Here is a 4,669-nt window from a genome sequence, read left to right as displayed (position 1 = left end):
ATATTGCAAAAAGCCTTGAATTTTTTCTCCAGTTCTTTCAGTTTGAGAAATGCCAGTATATTCTTCCCTTTTGACAGCGTTGTTCTTCAGGATATATCTTAAAATGTTCTTTTTGATGATGAATACAACATCATTCCTCTTCAATTTATCATTCCCAGCATAGTAGACCATATGATTGTCTGATTCAAAATGGCCAATACCAGTCCATTTCAGCTCACTAATGCTTAGGATATTGATCTGTATGCATTCCTTTTCATTTTTGATGACTTTCAATTTTCTTAGATTCATACTTTGTACATTCCACTTTCCAATTATTAATGGATGTTTGCAGCTGTTTCTTCTCATTTTGAGTCATGCCACATCAGCAAATGAGGATCCTGAAAGCTTGACTCCATCCACATCATCAAGGTCGACTCTACTTTTAGGGTCACTATGAGTCCGAATCGACTCGATGGCAACAGGTTCTACTTTGAGAAGTCAGCACTTCCCACGTCATATTTTGAGTGCCTTCCAACCTGAGGGGCTCATCTTCTGGCACTATATCGGGCAACGTTCCACTGCTATTCATAAGGTTTTCAATAACCTATTTTTTCAGAAGTAGACCACGAGGTCCTTCTTTCTAGTCTGTCTTAGTCTGGAATCTCGGCTGAAACCTGTCCCCCAAGGGTGACCTTGCTGGTATTTGAAATACCAAGGGCAAATCTTCCAGCATCACAGCAACAGGCAAGCTACTACAATCTGACAAACTGACAGACATGTGGGGGGTAGACTTCCTTAATGGAAAGCAATGACATAATTCCAAATATACCTGTCACATAATTTTCTGCTATTTGTTAGATATCAGTGAAAAATTCCTGAATACCAGTTGTAGGTAAATGTGTTACTACTTGCTTACATATTAAAGTAGGATTCCTATTGGATTCATATTAACAGAATACTTAACGATGTGAAGCTTTTCTACAGCAACGAAATTATTTCTAACAGTGCAAACTTTAGGAATCTAGAAAGATTAACAGAGAAGATTTTTATTTAAACCTAACTGTATGTCCCAACCCTTCAAATTAAACCTTAAGATACATTCAACCTTGGCAGAAGGAGAAAAGAAACATCCAGATAAGTTTATGGAATGCTTTATTGTGCTATTTCAAGGAATATGTTTTATTCTTTATTCACCTAAGCTGCACTTTTCTTCCTTGTCCTTTTTTCTTCAGACATAATTCCATTCCTTTAATCTCATCTTTCTACTATTGAACTAAATTTTGGTAACCTTAGATGAATTTGGAGCCCTGGCTGCCTAGTGGTTAATCATTCAGCTGCTAACCAAAAGGTCGGCACTTCAAATCCACCAGCTGCTCCTTGGAAATCATATGGGGCAGTTCTACTCTGTCCTATAGGGTAACTATGAGTCAGAATTGACTCGACGGTGGTGGGTTTGTTTTCTTTTTTTTGTTTGTTTGTTTGTTTTTTGTCAGATGAATTTATATAACTTGTCTGGAATATTAAAGTCCTTGGAATATAAAGGTATTCTGATTATGAAGAGTTTGTCCTCTGGTGGCTGGATAGTTGATTTCAAAATAGCTATTTTACTATAACAAGAGTAGAATATTATTGGACTTCAAGTCAATAATCCTGGTTAAAATCCTCATTGTTTCACCAGTTTACAGTTTGACTATGAAAAAATAAATGTCCTTCTCTGTTCACCCTAAAATGAGAGAGTTGGGCTAACTCATCTCTGAGGTACAATGAAGTTTAATGATCAGTTTCCCGTGACACTTTCATGTTCCCTGAACAATGATTGCACCTCTACATACTATCAAGATCTCTGTGTGCCCAGGGTAAGGACCGGATTTCCCAGAATTCCAAGGAGAAGTGCTTCTGAGGGCTTGGTTCTTCTCTCCCTTTAAGGGAGGAGGCCAAGATCAAGTAGTCAGGCTGGTTAATTAACTATTTAGGCCTTTCAAAATCACAAAACTAAACCCATTGCTGTCAAGTCAATTCAGAGTCATGGCAACCTCGTGTGTTATAGAGTAGACTGCTCTGTAGGGTTTTTCTAGGCTATAATCTTATGGAAGCAGTTCACAGGCCTTTCTTCTGCTGAGCCACTGGGTGGGTTTGAACTGCCAACCACTTGAGCCATTCAGGGTCCTCATTTAGACCTTACCTACCCATTATAATACCAATAAACTACTACATGGTCAAAGTAAGCCCCTGTGGGTCTCTCATCTGGCAGAGTGGTGCAGTGGAAAGACCTCTGGTGTTAGGAAACTGATTTGTGTTCAAATTCTTGATTTACCACTTATTAATTCTGCAATTACACAGGTGTGGGCAAGTCAATAGCTCTAAGCTTCAGTTTCCCCATATATAAAATACAGATAATCATAACCAGCATGTAGACCCCACAGAGACATCATGAGGATCAATACCAAGGTGAAATGTTGTAGGTAAAAATCTTTAGTAAGGTATGTGAAGAAGTTACTCCTACAGGACAGAAGATAAATCATTGCCAAAATAAATCATACTTCATCCATCTCTCGCTAGTCAGAATAAGGACATAGGATCATTGACTGTGATGGTTCTTCCTGTCAACTCAGGGTATTTCCAATAGGAAAGAAGAATCATCAGAATAAAGAATTTCCAGTATACAAAAGAGAAAGCTCTACCCCAGTTTTTCTGAGTTGTCATAGTAATCTGGATGTTTAGAAAACCTTATAACAATATACACCTACTCCTCACTTATCCGACATTTCAAATTTACAACAATAGTAAAAAATCTGCTATCCAACTATTAGTGATGTATGTCTGGAAGTAACAAACACCAAAGTGTGAGGAGAGAGTAACGCTAGATGTGATGGTTAAGGTTACTTGTCGACTTGACTGGGCCATGATTCTCAGTGCTTTGGTAGTTATGTAATAATGTAATCTGGCTGTTATGTAATGAAATGGTCATCCTCCATTTTCACATAATGCCGATTTTTGCATAGTGACCTGGTCTTTGTAATCTAACCAGGTCGATAAATGAGGAGTGAGTGTGTAATAATTAATCTTGCTACTTCATGACACCATACTCCTAATGCTAACATCTCTTCTCCCCAGGCACACCTGCAAGAGGGTCTCCCCCACCATGGGCCAGGACAACCAAACCAATGTGAAGGAGTTTGTCTTCCTAGAACTCACTTGCTTTCAGGAGCTGGAGTGTTTCTTGTTTGTGGTCTTCCTTGCTGTGTATATAACAACCATACTGGACAATGTCCTCTTTATGGTCACCATCACATGTGAGTCCCACCTCCACACTTCCATGTACTTTCTCCTGTGGAACAAATCAGTCCTGGACATTGTTTTTTCATCCCTCTCTGTCCCCAAACTACTGATGGATATTTTATCAAAGAGAAAGACCATATCCTACAATGGCTGCAAGGCACAGATCTTTTTCTTTCATTTTATTGGTGGGGTGGATATTTTTTCCCTCTCTGTAATGACGTATGACAGATACCTTACAATTGCCAAACCCCTCCACTATGTGACAATTATGAGGAGAGAGGTATGGGTAACCTTGATGGTGGCTTCCTAGATAGGGGGTGGTCCGCATTCAATTGTCCAGATAATTCTCATACTTCCACTCCCTTTCTGTGGCCTCAACATTCAGGATGCTTTCTGCTGTGATGTGCCCTAGGTAGTAAAACTGGCCTGCACTGACACATTTGCTCTGGAGCTTCTCATGATCTCTAGCAATGGGCTAGTGACCCTGCTGTGGTTCCTCCAGTTCCTGGGGTCCTACACCATTATTCTGGTGATGCTCCATCCCACTCGGGAGGGACAGAACAAGGCTTTCTCCACCCACACCTTCCACATCCTAGTGGTGTCTCTCCATTTCATGCCAGGCATTTAAATCTACTGCCTGCCCTTCATTATGCTGTCCACGGACACAGTGATATCCATCAATAACACGGTCATAACTCCCATGCTGAACCCCATGATCTATGCACTGAGGAACCAAGAGATAAAGTCAGGCATGAGGAGACCTCAAAGGCAGCTTCAGTCTTCTGAAAGTGATAAACTAGGATGAAGGAGTCAGATCGAGACTGGAAATCTAAATTTCTCTAACTTCCAGCCAAAGGGTAAGAGACAGTTGGTTCTTTTCTTGTCATTCATTTCCCTGTATATACTCAGGGCAACTGAACCCTATTGTTATTGTTGTTGCTACAGTAGAGTCAACTCAGGGTCATGGGGAACCCATGAAGAACAGAAGGGCTGCCTGCTCCTGCATTATTCCCATGATGGGTTACAGATCAGACCATTGTGATTTTTGGAAGTAGATCGCCAGATCTTTCTTCCTAATCTGTCTTAGTCTGGTAACTCCACTGAAACTTGTTCAGCATCATAGCTACACATCAGCCTCCACTGACAGACTGGTGGTAACTGTGCAGAATGTGCATTGACAGGGAATCAAAACCCGGTCTCCCTCATGGAAGGTGAGAATTCTACCACGGAACCACCAATGCCCCAATTACTCAATTTTAAATGAATTAGGATAACAAAAAGAGAAGATAAGATTGAACATGAGCTATCAGGCTGCTGGGCTGGGAAGAAGTAAGAGGTATAGGATTGGAATCAATAACTAAAATGCTAATTTAGTGTAAGCTGTGACTGACTACACTGTCAGTATATTTTA

The 4,669-nt window shown here is 40.3% G+C and overlaps 1 pseudogene; it reads left to right on the top strand.

The window, feature by feature from the left end:
* Positions 1–3,106: 3,106 nt before the first annotated feature.
* Positions 3,107–4,063, top strand: LOC101345334 (olfactory receptor 4D6-like; annotated as a pseudogene).
* The last annotated feature ends 606 nt before the right edge of the window (positions 4,064–4,669 follow it).

The sequence above is a fragment of the Trichechus manatus genome, unplaced genomic scaffold (assembly GCF_000243295.1).
Source record: "Trichechus manatus latirostris isolate Lorelei unplaced genomic scaffold, TriManLat1.0 scaffold00240, whole genome shotgun sequence".
NCBI lineage: Eukaryota > Metazoa > Chordata > Mammalia > Sirenia > Trichechidae > Trichechus > Trichechus manatus.
This window is presented reverse-complemented; position numbering and strand designations above follow the sequence as displayed.